A 17,360-nucleotide genomic window follows, 5' to 3' on the forward strand; every position below is an offset into this window, starting at 1 on the left:
CCTTGAGAGCCATATGGTAAAAGGAGAGAACTGACTCCTGCACACTGTCCTCTGAGTTCCGTGTGTACATTGTGCCATATGTGTCCACATGTGTACATGTGCACATGCATACATATGATCCCTGGTTGGTTGAATCCGTGAATGGAGAAACCACAGACAGGGAGGACCAGTTCTATATGTGTAAAATATGATATCTGATTGTGGAGTTACACTTATACAGGCTTAAAGCTTACCTTCTCTATTATATTACATTAATTTCATATTTATTGTTTTCATTTTTATTTTTTTGGTATACATTTTCCCCAGTTCTCTGATACACATGTAGATCCATAGGTAGATAGCTAGACTGATAATTTTTTCAATTTTTTTTATTGAGAATTTCACATGAGCACTGTATTTAATTATCATTTTCCTTTTCCTTCCTACCCCTCCAACTCCTCCCATGTCCCCATATATCTTTTCAAATTTATAGCTTCTTATTTTTAATTATTGTTGTTGTCAAACATATACTCAAACAAACACACACACATACACACACCACATGCACATACTTACACACACCACAGAGACACACTCACACTCATACACACACTCATACACACACACCAATACACACACTCACACCACACACAAACACAGACACAAATATATTCATCTAGGACTGACCACTTGGGGTTAACAAAAACCCAGTTCCAGGCATGAGAAACATCATTTTGAGCTGTTGGTGAGGAGTCTCCCAAAACAATATAGGACATTGCTGATAGGTCCTTGGTTGCCTCCAAAAAATTGAAAGTAAGATTGTGGTAGATACCACACATTTCAGAACTTAGAGGAAGTGAGGTAGGTCTGATCTGGAAGACTTATCCTTGAGTATTAGCTCCCATAGTACCAAGAGGAAACAAGTGAGCTGTCAAAGGAAAAAGGCAATCAATAATCCTACACAACCGTAATACCTGAGAAACAACAATGATCAGAATGTCAAGATATCCTAAAAGGTGCAACTGTGGCCCTTACATCCTAGGGGCAACCAATACTCACCTAGTTAGACTTAGAGCTTGCTTATTAGAAAGGAATCCATGCCTGGTACTGTACTCCTAGCCTACTGCCTAGGGAGGTCACTGACTGTAGAGAACCTGTTTGCTGATTCTCTAAACCAGTGTCATTTCTAACTGAATTCTACTTATCCTCTTACATCCAGATAAGCGCAGCTCTCATCCCTCATTAGGAAAGTTTCTTTTTGCAGTAGACAAAGATCATTACAGGAATCTACCACTGGTCAGACTGAGAGAATATTTGACTGTAGGGTGCCCAGCATCAGTTGCTATATCTATAACAGAGTCCCTCCAGCTAGAGCTCAGGGGACACTGCAGAAAAGTAGGATTGATGAAAAGATCCAGAGGGCCAGGAAGTCTGCCACAAGATAGGCTCTTCTATATATGATGAGAAAGATGTACCCATGAAATCTCAACAACCAGTGCTCTAAACAAGATCTGAAAAAGAACACCAGTTGGCATATCAATATGGATGGAGAAACTCTCACAAGGGCGCCATCCTTGTGAGCTACAGGGAACTAATGTCTGTTGGGAGGAGGCAGAGTCAGTTAGTATTTATTGAGGGCCAGGAATGATCCTAGGTTTGAAATACAGCAGAAACATCAGGTAACCTGAGATTACATTCTGATGTAATACATCAGAATGCTATACATCAGATTTTGGCAACTCAAGCATCAATTCTACCACTTTCAAGTACTGTCCCTACATCATAGGCTGTGAGTCTGTTAACAGTGATGCCAAGCTAGGAAGTATTTATCCAACACTAACAAACTATCAGTCTGTTAAACTTTATGTAAGGCTAATTTCACCGATTCCCTAAAACTTCTCTAAGGGGCAGGGGTTTAGTGATAATGAAACTGAGGCTCTAGGTCTTGCCAGACCCCTGTACTGTTCTCAGGGACTGCATCTTCTCAGAAGATATAGGCCCCCACTGCCAACAGAAGGCTGTCTGACCTGGGAAGGAGCCTCATGCCAGCCATTCTGTGTTTGAGACAGAGATGCTTGCCAAAAGCAGTTAAGTTGCTTCAATGCTGGCCGGCTGGAAGAGATTTCCCAGGATCCATGTGGGTAGGCCTGACATGTTTATGTGGAGGTAATGACTGTGTTGGCTCCTACAGAAAGATTAGGATGGAAGCCCAGTTTGCTGTTTGGGGATTTGAACTGAGATCCTCAGGGAGGGCTAGGAAGGATATGTACCTTGCCAGGCTGTATAGAAAGTTACTATTCTATGCACATTTTCTTGATTCTTCTTTCCCTCGTCTCTCAGCTACCACAAACTGAATATGACAGTGACATGGGCAGTAGAAATAGTTCCTATGTCAAATGACAAGAGCGTGATATGGCACAATCTCACTGAGATTACACCGTAGGTATAATCAATACTGGAGGCTGAGTTGGGCCAAGTAGCATGAGTCAGCCTGGGATACATATTGAGTCCCAGGCTATCCTAGGTGAAACTCTGCCTCAAAAACGTAAAAAGAAAAATATCAAACAAAACCCGGCAAGTTCTCTTTTGTTTTTGTTTTCTTTCTTTGTTTCGTTTTCTCCTCCAGGATCTCCTATTTGCATGTGACCCAGACATGCTTTGAAGAAGTAGGCCAGGCTAGACTTGGTCTAATGGCAGATCAGAGGAACTCAGATTGGTTAGGACTCCTGGGTGTGACCAGAGAGGAAGAGCATTCTGGGAGAACTAGAAGTGAACTAGCAAAGACTGCTTGTTTTTCATTCCTCTCCCAATTTTTGCTGCCACTTGACCCCACCCCCCACCCCCCACCCCCCACCCGGTGACCCCTGTCTTCCTGCTTAGCTCTTTCAATGGACTTTGCAAGGCACCATCAATAGAACCCTCTCTCCGATCTCAGTCACACCAGAGTGCTGTGGCTTCCAGTTCTCTGGCAGGAGAGTGAGAGGCAGTCACTGGCTTATGAAGTGCTTGTGAGACCAAAGTAAGCTGCCACTGGGGCTGATTTGAAATGCGCCAGTTTTCTGTCACTTTGTGAGGAATTACTTTAATCCAGGTACTATTAAACTGAAATTTAGTGATCATTCAGGCTCAACTGAATGTTTATCTTATGAAGTGGCTACTTTGAGCCAAGCCCTGGGCAAAGGCTTCTGCAGAGGATGGTACATTAGTCATCTGAAGAGCAAAGGGCTCAAGTTTATCTTTGCATGATCTATGAGGGAACAGGTTTACTAAGCAAATATGTGTTGCGTGCAAGATTGCCAGGGGAGATTTGAGACTACTTAAGATGACAGACTGTTCCCCCAGAAGCCTGCCTGTGCTTCCCACATCAACTTTACATGGCCAGGAGACAGGCCCCACAGCAGGAAGAACTCCAAACAAAGCGCTGATATTACTACACCCTATTTCTGGTTTGATGTAACCTTGCTGTGTTATCATTGCAGTGGTGGCTAATTTACAGTTCTTTATCTTGTGCATAAAGAGATTATGAGCCTGATAGTGCAGCCATTCACCCAGCTACTCAGGAGGCAGAGGTAGGATGGGTGCAAGTGTAAGGTCTGCCCAGAGTGAGTTCAAGGGCAGCCTGTATGACTTAGCAAGGTCCTGTACTAAAATGAGAAGTAATAGAAGGGCTAAGCAGACTGCTCTATTATAGAATGTCTGCCTAGCAAGTATGAGACTCTGTATTTAATGCCCAGGAAGAGGAAGAAGAGGAGGAAGAGAAAAAAAGAGAGGAAGGTAAAGGAAGAGGAAGAGAAGAAGCAAGACACTGTGTTCAGAAAGGTGTATAGTGTGCCACTTTCTGTGTAAAGAGGGGAGGAAAATAGATACATATATCCTATTTTCATATTCATAAGATATTCTTTAAGCCTATCCAAGAAGATAATAACAGTCTACATAGGGTAAGGAAAGGTGAGAGAGAGAGAGAGAGAGAGAGAGAGAGAGAGAGAGAGAGAGAGAGAACTGAGAAGCTGGAGTGTACATAGTAAGAAAAGAAATGTTTTTCATAATAAGAACATTTTATTTTTGAACCACAGAAATAGATTATCTATTTAAAATAAATGTATAGAAAAGACTTTCTGAAATTCAGACATACTTGTACCACATGGACCTTCCAAAGAAAATGGAAGTCACTGTGGCACTGACTTGTCCTAGCACACCAGTGTTGGCTCCGTCTGACTGTGCTTCTGTTTTCACAGGGTCTCAAAGCTTTCTCAAGTTGCCTGTTTTTAGGCTCTTGCCTCAGTGGGTGGTGTGTTTGAGAAGAGGTTTTGAATGCATGCAGTCTCCTATTTTTTTCTTTACTTCCTTACTCCTAAAGATATTTGTATGTACAAATAGACATGTGCACATGCATTTGCATACTCCTCCCATGTATGTGAGCTGAATTTTCTTGAAGCAGTTAATAACTCCGAACTCTCAGGGTCCGCTGAGCACACACAAACTTGACCAGAAAGAAAGCCCAAGAAAGCATTTATGAACTTAGCTCTTCAACTCAAGTCTTCTGTTTTGTCAATCAAGAGTATTAGGAAGGTCATAGATTGCCAGACATTACAAGGCTGGTATTGTCATCAGCACAGACACTGCCTATAGGAGACTCCAACCACCTCACTGAGATTATACTGGCATCACAGCATACCTTGGGATGGATACAGCAGCCTGTCAGGCTCAACTCTTTCCAGTGCCTCAGGATGGATGTGGGTGTGTTTTCACCTACCCTTGGATTCGTGGCAGGGAACATAGTTTGGGGTGTAGCTTTTACTCTGCTGGCTGTCTTTTAGGTTCAATTGCTAACCTGGAGATGATATGAGGTATAATTGGAAAAGTTAAATGACTTAGAGACCAACAGATAACAAGGGGAAAGCTTGGGAGATGCTTAGAAGCTAACCCTTCCAGATGTAGCCAGAGTGAGATTCTTGAGTATCTCACATGGAGATGTGTGTGGATGTGGCATGTCACAGTACAGAAACCAGTGACTGTTTCTTGGATTGGGGAAGGGCATAGGCAGTGTCTTCTATGTGGCTTGGAGTATTATAGACTGACCAATTGACATGCCTTTTTAAGCCCTTAAGAAAAAGTCAATTCACAGAAGGAGAAATCAGTCCATTTGTGACTTTCCATCAATGGATGGGGAGGGATCCCAATACATCTGTTTTCACAAAATATGACCACTGAAGAAAATGCCTGAAGATGTCCTCAGGCTTTATGTACTGATAGTTTGCCTCTTACTGTTACCTTTTCCCTTTAAGTGGTCATGTGAGTGAAATACACATCTTAGAGTTGAACTTGCAGAAGTATGTGATGTTCAATCAGCCCCTGAACTGTGAATGGACACATCTTTAAGCTGACCTAGAGAAAGGTAGTTTCTGTGTAATGAAAACGTAGTTTGCATTTCTATCTGCTGCCTCTGCCAAGGCATGTACAGTGTGTAAGTGTGCGCACATACAGAGTTCTTTCCCTTGCAAAGGAGAAAGACAAATCTCTCCCATTCTAACTCTCACTCTCCCTTCCTTTTCCCTCCTTTCCCCACTGTCGAGCAATTTCTTCAAGGCAAAGACTTATTGTGGTGATTATTTCTGTCTCTTTGTACCATTTGTTAATAAAGTTAAAAATCACTTTAGGAAATGGTTAGCTCTGGGTTTTGTATCTCTAGCATCACCCATCTACGTTTGTAGATGACAATGGTGCACTGAGCAGCTACCCTAACCCTTAATGATTAAGACATGGTGGGAGAATGGTGTCCACAGCAGAGAAAAGTAGTGGTGATCTATTTTCTCTCATTGCTGCACTATCTTCCAGTGATCTATCACTGGGAACAAACATCGACATTGGAAGGGCCCTTTTTAGAAAGCTAAGATGATTCTGATTGACAGGTACAAGCCACACATGGCTGTCATCTTCCCAGGGCTAGGTTGAGAGAAACTGTGTGAAAGTAGGAAGCTATCTCCTAGACTAACTGCCTCTAACCTCTAGTGGGCCCCATGGATTCTTATAGCCTCCATTTCCTATGGGTAAAATGAGACTGGTGAGACTCCCCTCTCATCACTGCTGAGAGGAATGTCTTTAGTTTCCTTGGGAGTATGTCAAATACACACAAAGATAGGAAAGAGACTGGTTGGAGCATAACTTTAATAACTACCAACTTGGGGCCAGCCTTTGCTTGTCAACATCCCTCATGTCCCCTTGTTCATCACTAATCTTCACAGCAAAACATGGAATGAAACAATTGCAAGGAAGTGATCTCCAGGTGCTCTGACAGATGCGAGATACTTAGACAACACTGGTGCAATCTAAACTTATGAAAGTATGAATTCTATGATGATGACCACCTACCACACGTGCAGAGGTAGCAAAGATCACAGAACTACTCCATTTCTTAAAGATGAGAAAACCTATCTCAGACCAAGTATCTAAGATCATGAAGCCACTAAGCGATGTGGAGCAGTCCCTCAAACCCTGTCTCTCCATTTCCACATACTTGGTCTTAGTTCTACTGTCTGTTGTCCCCCATATATTTGGAGAGTCTTCAGAGGGAGGCACAGGAGACTTGTAAAGCTTTATGTGGACTCTCTGGCTCTTTATAGCATGGTAATAACCATATATTTGGGGGGACACAACTTCTATGAGAGAATAGCAAATTCTCTCAGTTCCTCAAATAACTAGTGTGCCTCATTATGCACTGATTGCCAGAAAGTAGGAGATGAACAAGGCACACCTGCTGCTCTTAGGGAGCTCACAGTTTCCTGTGCATTGAGACAGGGGAGTAACAGAATGGAAAAGATGGGTGCATATGGACAGCCTGAACCAAATGCTCAGGGTATATGCAGGAGGGCTGGTACCTCCTAGCTGCTGTCTTCTATAAGAGTTATTAATATCCCCCAAATTGCCATCCCAATATAGCAATTTTTGCTTTTATTCACTTACTTCCAGAAGCTGACTGCTAAGCTTAAGAATATCTGTGTAATTATTTTTTTCAAAAACTAAGAGTACTCGTTAGCCCACTTTAACAAATGATTCAAGTTACGGATTGCCATACCAAGGCTGGAGGGATTGCTCAGTGGTTACAAGCATGTGCTACTTTTGCAGAAGGCCCAGGTTTAGTTTCCAGCACCCATGTGGTGGTTCATAACCACCCATTATCCAATTCTACACACATTCATGCAGGCAAAATATTCATACATATAAAATAAGTAAATCTTAAAAAGAAAAAAAGTAGGATGGCCATACCAGTAAAGTAGATATTATCTATAAATCTACAAGTCAGAATTAAACACTGTTGATGTTTAGGTCAACCATGAACAATGAAGAATTAGGAAACTTCTAAGTTAGGGGGCCAAGCCCATCCAGAAATCTCACTTCTGATGCCAATGGTAAGTTCTAGAGTCTTAGTATTTTGTTGGAAGGATCGTAGAGTCATCTCCAAAGAGATAACTTTAGTTGAGAAGGTGTCTACATCAGACTGGCCTGTAGACAAGCCTTTGGGATGATTGATGTGGGAGGGCCCACCAAACTGTGGACAGAGCCACATTCGGGCACGTAGTCCTGGGTTATATAAGAAAAACAGGCTGAATGAGGCATGAGAAGCAAACCAGTAAGGAGCATTAGTCCATGGTCTTTGCTTTAGTTCCTGCCACCAGGTTCCTGCCTTGAATTCCTGCATTGATGGATTTCCTTTATGGATAGACTGTAAGCTGTAAAGTACAACAGACTCTTTCCAAGTTGGTTTTGGTTAGTGTTACATTACAGCAACAGAAACCTATCTAGTACTATTACCCTCCAAACCCCCTGCTACTAAACATCATCATTGGACTGAGTTCCCATCTGCATAAATACTTTATGCAAAGTGTTACATTTCAGCACAGGAACCCCTAGAGGACACACTCAAACCATATATCAGTTATAAAAACAGTTCAGTTCAGGGCTAAAGTTAACCCCCTTATCCAGGAGGCATTCTTGATGCAGACCGTGGGAGGTGAGATTTACCTCTAAGGTGGTCCCAAGGAGACAGCCTTATCTTTGCACTCCTTGACTCAGAAAAGGATAAAATGGGAGAACAGCAAGGTAGGTTTCATTTAGAGATGGGACAATGTGCATCTTTTTTCCTCTCCTCCCTGCCTTCCTCTTTCCCAGCCATCCCTAAGAATTGGCTGTGAAGGGAGGAGAGACTGTCCTTTCTCACACTATTTGTTCTTTTGGTAGCATTGTCCCAGGTCATCCACTCCTTTTGGTAGGGGTACTTTTCCCTTCCCTTCCCAGCTTCAGGCTTTACTGATCTCATTCTGTATTAGAAGATAATCAAAATACAATCATTATCATCTAAAAATTCTGTTTTATCTCAGAAACCCCTGGCTGCCCTCTGCTCAGAGCCTAGAGATGAAGAAGAGGAAGTCAAAGAGAGGATAAACTTGGGTTATGTGCCATGATTTTTCCTTAAGTAAACAGCTGTTCTGTGCATGTTTTTGGGCCCACCAATAGCTAATCCTGGATATTAAACACTTGAGATGATTTGAGATCACTGCAAAAACATCCCATGGCTGGCAACATGGGGAAATGGGTCTGTAGCTGCGGTGTAGAGCAGGGGCCTGGCTGGAGCAGCTGAGCTGGCAGATTCCCTGGTTGTCACTCTTCAACAATGTGGTGAGTCAGGGCTGCAGAGTGGTGAGATGGTGTGTGCTGGCTCCTTGGGTGGCAGGTTTTGGATGTAGAGCAGCCATCAGGCAGATAGTCTCCCAGATGAACACTAGCCCCTGGTCCTTGGTCCTTGGTCCTTGGTCCTTGGTTCCAGGTGAGGGTTGACAGGAATCGGGTTTATTTTCTAGGTGCCACCACTGAAGTCCTTCTGGGCACAGTGGTATCCATCTATGTCTCTGTTTTATCAGTCTGCATCTTTCTATGGAGGAGAGAGAGAGAGAGAGGGAGGGAGGGAAGGAGGGAAGGGGGAGGGAGGGAGAGGCAAAGGACATCACTAAAGTATGAGGGATGGGCCACTGGTTCACTTGTGAAATGAAAAATACATTTAAAAAATTCTTTTTTGAGAGACAAAAGCCTAGCGTTCTCTTAGGTCAGGAAAAGAGAGAGAGCAACTTTCCTCAAGCTGCCATGAAAATGGCTTATTTGCTAGTAAGAAATGGCACAATTTTGAAAGTCTATGAATTCTGGGTTGCAGTGAGAACAGCACAGGAGATCTCAGGACTTTTAATCTGAATTAAATACCTAAGAGAGAGAGAGAGAGAGAGAGGGAGACTGTGTGGCGAGGATGTCTGTCTATTGGCATTTAGAAAATTCAATGAGAAATGTTTTTTTTTTAAAAAAAATTGGGATTATTTAGATTGGGAATAAGTCCAGATCAGCTATTTCCATTGTATTACTGGCCAAGTATCTTTGTGGGTTTTAATTTCCTTCTATATAAAGTAAAACTAATAATTTCTACCTCGGAAAGCTACCATTGGAAATCAGTGTTAAGGATATCCTGAACAATTAGTCTAAGTTGGGCAGTCCACAGTGAATCATGGAGACATGGATAGATGTATGTATGGATGGATGGTGGATGAATGGTAGATAGATAGATGAATGAATGCATGGATGGATGGATAGATGGGTGGATAGATGGGTGGATGGTGGATGGATGGTGGGTAGATGGATGAATGGACAGTGGATGGATAGATGGTGGATGGGTAGACAGATCAATGGATGAATGGGTGGGTGGATGGATGGGTAGTGCAATCAGTCATGACCCTATAACTTTGTGGAGAGAATCACTGTTGTGTGTACTCTTGTCTCTCTTCCCCAGTATGGGTTTGTGTGACAAATATGCCTGGGAACACTCATGCATGATCCTAAATCTTTTCTGAAGACATAAAATTGAGGAGTTATTCATTCTAGAATACCACAGCAACTGTTCCACTGGACCAGAACTGTCTAGTGAGATGTCTGTCTCTTTCATAACACAGAACCTCAGGAACAAAGGCTGCTACGCAGTCCTTGAAACACAGCAAGTACTTATAAAAGTCAAACCACTTATCATTGTCTGAACAACGAGTGCCCCTGTACTGGAGCCACCAGAGAACCTGCTGTGGTGAGCTCATCTTGAGCATTCCGAAAGTCAAAACTAATGCTTTTGCACTAGTATTAACTGGGGGCTCTCAATGGGGTCTGGTGGTTAGGGATATACAGAATAAATGGGGCTTCAGCAGTGTAGGGCCTCTGCAGTCTGAAGTACAGGGTAGGGGGGTCTGGCTCTCTTCCTTCCCACAGTGGATGGTGACTAGTCACTTGCAGAAATGGGTGAAAGTTCATACAATCCACCTGCCCTTGATAAGACTTGCACATGTGATGTTCTGTGTGAAATGCCTCATCCTGGGGCCCATGTGTGTAATGACGAGAAAGGAGGAAGGTAGGCAGAGACTGCCTGGACTTTTTGAAGATCAGGCATCTCTTCCTGTTCCATTTGTACTTCTCTGTTCTTCAGCTACACTTTCCAGGCTGGAAATGGACACATTCTTCTTCTGCTTCCTTGTGGGCATCTTTCAGGATGTCTTCATCTTAGAGACAGAGAAGATGCTGGTCACGGAGAACTTGAACTGTGAGAAAAGGCATGAGGGTTGGGGCTGACTGTATTTTGCCTGTAGTTCATGGTGGGAGTGGGAGTTATTTGCTGACTTTTACCTGTTAAGGTCAAAATTGCCTACTGATCAGCTTTCATTAGAGTAATGTGTGTTTCTGGGTGGTACCAGAGCTAGCTTGGGGGGTCATTTTGCTTTCAATGCACTGTACAGGAGGTTCCTCCCATGGTTAGTGCTCATGTTTGGTTGAAGGTCTGGGTACATCCCCATGTTGTACCTAATTTCCATGTTTGACTTCTGTTTTATTTGCTCAGACACCTCACTTTTAATGTAGGAGAATATCTAGCCACTGTTAGACTCTGAAAGAAGCATTGCAGGATAGTTAGTGCTATCAGATACCACAATGCAGTCTAATTACGGGGCCTCTTGTGCTGGTTAACTATTGCTACATGTTGCTGAAAATAGTTCCTTCTGCTGTCCTAGTTAAAAACAACAAGCACTATTTGAGATGCATGTGAACAGCATCCTGGAGTAACCATGTGGCTCTATTTGTGGGTTGACAGACACTGTGACCACAACACTGAACAATTCTCATTTAGGCTTCTGACCAGAACACACAGGTGATGGCAGGACTCATGAGTTATTCATTTATGCTTGTGATTGGTTTCGAAGGATACAACCTTTACATAGAAATTCACAGCAGTTGAAGTGTCAGGTTTGTTTTCCATTCTGCAAAACCTGGCATGGTGACTGTGGAATAAAATCACTGAGTAAAAGCACTGGTAAAGGGTCTAATGGAACCTGTTAAGGTGCTTCATGTGTAGTGGGGGACTTTAAAAACTCCCCATATTTATGTATGCAAGGCAACTGAATATGTTAAGTATTATAATTAGGCTTCCCAATGTTGCTGATGGTCACGTGGCAGTCTTTCCTTCACCTCAGATCTTACTCTACAAACCACCATGACAGTCAAATGAGTATGGACTCTACTGCTGGACTCTAGAATAGCCCGTATTCGCTCTAATTCTGGAATCAGTTGGAAGGCAGAGGGAGAGGAGGGGAAGGAATGGAAGCCAGCTGGCAAGTTGACTTGGCCAACTTTGTTGCTGACATGATAGAGTCTGTGTTGACATCCTGTGCACGAGGGAATGGTCTCTAAGTGCTTTGTGCTGGGAACTTCTCTTGGAGGATTTATTCACATAGGGACAAGCCACAGGAATATAGGCCCTGGAGCAAAAGCATCAAGTAGGGAATGAGTCTTGAAGAGCAACATTTTCCTAAGTGGGCTGAGCATAACTGTTGCTTGCAAAGCATTTTCAAAAATAGATGTATTCAGCCCCCCCCCAAGATTTTAAGTTAGTAGATCTGGGGCAATAGACATAACTTTTGTATTTTTTACCACCATCAAGTGATTCTTATGGTGAATTTATGTGGGAGCCAGTGACATCATCCTTGGATTCCATTCTAGCCTCAGACTTATACAAAGGTCACCTAGCTTCTCTGAGGTCTGAGCATCTGAGGGATGTTACATCTGTCTCTCACTTCTTCCTACTTGCGGTGGTGGCTCATAATCTCCCTTTCCAAGACCCCAAGCATAGTTGGGATGTAAGCAGTTCTTTAAAGGACTCATCATGATACACAAAAACATTAGAGGGAATAGAGGGGACATATTCAGACAGAAACCCACAGCCAGCTTTCCATATTTATGAAATGAACATGAAGAAGACAAGAGTGAGGAAGCGTACTGGCTCATTGCTGTGCCACCAAACATGACAAGAGCAACTTAAGGGAGAAAGGGTTTAGTTTTGGTTCACAATTTGAGGGCATTGTAGTCTATCACAGGAAGAAAGACATAGGAGCAGGAGTGTCTCACAACTGTGAGAGGAGGGAGCTTACACTCGTCTGAGCTGCAGGAAATAAAGGAGGTAGGAAGCAGAACTTAAGGCTTCTCTATAAAGTCCCAGTTCCTTCAGGCTCCATCTACTGAAAGTTCAAACTCATGGACCTATGAGGGATATTTTACATTCACAGCATCACATAGCACTTCCAACTCCATCCGTTCATGGCTATCTTATAACACAAAACATATGCAATCTAACTTGAAAATCTTCATAGTCTTATAGTTCCAACAGTGTTGAAAATTTGAAGTCTTCTAGGTGACTCAAGCAAATTCTTATATGTAAGCCTCTGTTAAGTAAAACAATAAAAGTTATATACTTCCAATATGTAATGTCACAGAGTAAACATTCTCATTCTAAAAGAAAGAACAGGAAGACAATGACAAATGTTGGAGGAAAGCAGAATTAAAACTCAGCAGGACAAATGCTAAATCCTATAGCTCCATGTCCAGTATCTGGGGCTCATGGTGGCGTCATCTGGACTAGTACTGCCCTTCCAGATCTAGAAACAAATCTTCTACTGATCAGTTCTCCAATCTTTGGCTTGAATGTAAAGGAAGGAAAGGGGCACATGAAGCAGGAGATTAGACTGAAAACCAGAATCACATGACCTAAGGGGGATAAGGGACACTTCAGAGCCAATGCTGTAAAATGTTCACAGTGCAGGACAGCTTCATCCTTCCTGCCTGTATAAAAGCAAGAAGAATGCATCAGGATATGGCCAGGTAATGCTGAAAGATACCTGTTACACTTGCCTGTGAGACATATAGTTGGCCATTTTTCCTAAAATTATTGACAGGCTACTATGAGTATCTTATATGTCTTTTTAAAAATCTTCTTTGGCATCTACACAAGGCTGATACCAATGGGCATTCTAAGAAGCAGTGAAGAGGTTTTCCAACTGTTCTGTTATGAAATTAGATTTGATCTATCCAGTGGCTTAATAATGAATTGTCAGCTCATGAGCATTGCGCGGCACTGAGCAAAATGATTGCTTCCAGATTGACATATACACATTCATCCACCTATGCAAATGAATTCCATGGATCAGCATAATCTAAGTACTCGTGGCCAGCAATGGTTTGTATTTGCAGATGTCTTACTTCCCAGTGGCGCAGAGGAAATCAGAGCAGAGATAAACAAGAATAGTTGTAGATGACGGTATGATGTAGATCATGATGTAGGGTAGTAAAGGCAAGGGGTGGACTAGAGGGCTGGGAAACTCCTTTTCTGAGGGCCAGAAGGGAGAAAGGAGATATCAATGTGGAGATCAGTCTGGTAAGTCAGTGGATGGGAAGGAAGCCAATGGACCAGGGTTAGGAAGGGACTGTATAGGAGGAGACAGGACTAGAAAGCAGCCTGAGCTCAGAGCATACTGATGCTTGCATCCTCAGCACAGACTTCAGATGTATCCCAGCTCTTGGTGCTTCTGTGCTCTTCTGGATAAGGTTGTATATTAAAGTCTCCTAGGTATTGTATTCAGAAAGGGGCTTTAGCTAACTTTTTCCTTTTGTAGACAAAACTTGGAGAAGTGCAAATACTTTTCTGACCCTTGCCCTCACATAAGGACCCCTCTGAGACTCATGTGGCCATTGTTGCAATATCTCTCCCTTGGAGTGTGTGGGGAGAAGCTGTCTCCAGTCGGAATCTAAGTAGGGTACCTGGCAGAGTAGCTGGCTTTAGGGGAATGGAGAGAGACAAGCTCATCCTAGCGCTAGACCTTAGGGGGAACAGGCAGCTAGCTTGAGAGACAGATACTGAAACAACATGCTCTCTGGGGAGCCAGTGGAAATGAGCGGGACCTCAGAGAGTGATTTTTTCTGTGTCTTCTGGGAAAACTGAGCAGTGAGAGGAACAGATAATGTTTTCCACTTCAGCCACAAATTACACTGTGTTTTGTCCCAGACTTTAGGCATGCCTGTGGACTTAGGTGCTGTGCCATGTGACTGCCTCTAGTTTATTTGCCAAAGAATCCTATAAGAAATGGAGATCCTGTCCGCAGAAGGTTCTGTCTCTAGAAGCTATTGGGTTTAGTTTGGGAGGAATCTATGATGAAAAGGAATAAGACCAAGACCTGATTGGCCCCTGAAGAGGTATTCTGAGCTTAGACTGTTGGGACCAAGGCCAGGTGATGAAATGATTTTACATAAATAATTGTGTGGCTTTGGAACTGGAGGGACAACTGGAATCTGTGCTGTAAGAAGCAAGGACCACAGTGAACATGGGTTTCCTTGTTACAATGGTCAGCCACCTAACCCCCTCTTTAAGCCCATCTCCCAATCCTTCCATGGAGCCTTTTGTCTGGGACCAGCTCCCATTGGTCATGTAAGTCAACTAATATGGTTTACCAAAGTCACTGCCAAGTCATCTCACTCAGAATATCTATGCAACTCCCAACCCTCCTCATCCCTACTTCCACGGGGTGTTGTCTGACTAGAGAATATCAGTGAGGCATTTCCAGACTTACAGAAGACTCCAGCTACTACAGTGACAGTTATTAGGATCTGAGTTCCAAGTGGGTGAAGGTAAGAGAAGGGAAGAGGGAAAAAGCAAAGGGAAAATAGAGGATGGGGAGACAAGAAGTAAAGATAGGGAGAGGAGGGAGAACGGTTGGAAATGGAGGTTAGGAGACGACAAGGTTTGGATTCTATGTTCCAGACACAGATAGATGCCAATCTCATGCATCACCTCACTTTAATCTCACAGCATCTTTTGTTATTGACAACTATTTTCAATTTCTTTTTATTGAGGAGAAATGGAACTGTAGAGAAGTTTTTCATGCATCTAAAGTTTTGCAGTCAATAGAGCCACGTGACAGGAATCGAATCCAGATAGAAGAATGTGCACCAGAGTTCTTTGCAGTATACCCAGGGTGACATGGTCTTTTTAACTAGTCTGATGAGATTCCCAGCTCTACCAAAGGAAGAAAGAAAGGAAGAAAGAAAGAAAGAAAGAAAGAAAGAAAGAGAGAGAGAGAGAGAAAGAAAGAAAGACAAGAAGAGGATACAGAGAACATCTTCCTCAAAACTTATGGCCTCTTTTGACACTACTGGCCCCACCCTGAGCCTCACTACCACTTTCTTCTCTGCATCTAACTGTATGGAGAGCTAAGTGGACTGAATTCACGGGTCAGGGGTTCACAGGATAATGCTCAACAGTCTGTGACATTCCTTGTCTCAGTGAAAGAAACTGGAGCTGTCCTCTCCCCTCTAAAATGGACATTCTGTGAGTGGTAGGACTGACAGTGGTGGCTACCTGAATTATTCATTTCTACCTGAGATTACACCAAGGTGCCCATACATGCAGGATCATTGATACCCACAATATGAAATGCCTTCGCCCTGAAACCTTTGACTGTATGGTATGAAGAGGTCCCCCTTTGCCTGTTTCCAAAGGCTAGCAGCTGACATTTTTTTTTTTGGATTCCCATCCTGTGCTTCTCTACAGTCTCCCTTTCTTTCCAATGTTTCATTTTGTTTCAATGTACCTTCCACCAAGCTTCCTGTGTTTTCAGTTCTCCTTTGACCAGCCATTTGAAATAATTATGCATACATATGTATATATGTATATTTATGTGTGTATATGTATATGTGTATGTGTATGTGTATGTGTATGTGTATGTGTATGTGTATGTGTATGTGTATGTGTATATGTATATGATGTATATGTGTGTGTGTATATATATGTGCATCTGGCAGCATACATACATACATACATACATGCATACACATATTTATATGGGAGCATCTGGCACAAGGACCTGAGGAAAGGGACCTTGCCAACATTGGAAGCATTGATGAGAACATTGTAGCAAACCTCTGCTAATATAACTCTTGTCTGGACACAGGCACTTATGCTCCATCATCCACCGAACCGCCCTTTAAGTCCATCTCCCAATCCCACTCTTCCATGGTGGGACCAGCTCCCACTGGTCATTCAATTCAACTAACATGGTTTACCAAAGTCATTGCTACTCCCGGACTTACAGAAGACTCCACCTACTATAATGACAAGGAGCCCTAAGACAGGGTACCAGGGTAAACAAGATGCGCTTGAAGCAAGGAGAATGAACTACTGATCTTGTTCCCATTGAGTACAGACCTCAGAAAACTCTAATAGCGTCTTGGCCATATCCTGTTAGCCTATTACACAGAAAGGGCCCATGAGGATGATGCTCCTAGGTTTGCCTTCAGAGACAAGGTCTGTTAATGTGACTGGAGACATATTAGTTGGATATTTATCTGCTTATCTGTCTGTACCATGGTACCCAGTGACCAACTCCTTTCTGTCCTTTACTTCTCCACTCTTGCACCTTTTATTTTTCTTTTAAAGAACTTATATTTTGTGCGTATGTGCATGTGTTCGTGTGTGTGTGTGTGTGTGTGTGTGTGTGTGTGTGTGTGCAGAGACTGGAAGAAGGCCTTGGGTCTTTTAGAGCTGCAGTTATAGGTGACTGTAAGTTGCCTGACATGAGTCCTCTGGAAGAGCAGCAAGTGCTTTTAACCCCTGAGTCATCTCGCTTTCTTGCTCCTGTATGCTGTAAGAACAACTTTTTTTTTTAAAGGTTTTATATAAGAATGAGGTCTTGTGGCCTTTACTTTTTTATCACAAAGTCTTCCCTGTTTACTCATTCCATGTGCAACAGAATTTAATTATTTTTAAAGGCTGAAATATTTCATTTTGTATATATGCATTTTTTTCCCTTTATTCCATCTCTTACCAGGTAATTGTTGTTAAACTCTCGTGGATGATTTACAACTCTTAACTTATTTAATTTATGTCAAGATGACCTGAATCCCCTCTCCTTCCTGGGATTTGATAGCATTTGTCTCTTCTAATGCCCTAGGGTGATGTACGTTTGAGATGACGGGAACAGCATCAGGTG

The 17,360-nt window shown here is 42.7% G+C and overlaps 1 protein-coding gene across 4 annotated transcripts in view; it reads left to right on the forward strand.

Moving 5' to 3' along the window:
• The window catches only part of Ano2 (anoctamin 2), a 341,107-nt gene that overhangs the window by 240,629 nt on the left and 83,118 nt on the right, over window positions 1–17,360 (forward strand). The gene's annotated exons all lie outside the window — the stretch shown is intronic.

This window comes from Grammomys surdaster, unplaced genomic scaffold, assembly GCF_004785775.1.
Source record: "Grammomys surdaster isolate TR1022 unplaced genomic scaffold, NIH_TR_1.0 126013, whole genome shotgun sequence".
In the NCBI taxonomy this organism is placed as follows: domain Eukaryota; kingdom Metazoa; phylum Chordata; class Mammalia; order Rodentia; family Muridae; genus Grammomys; species Grammomys surdaster.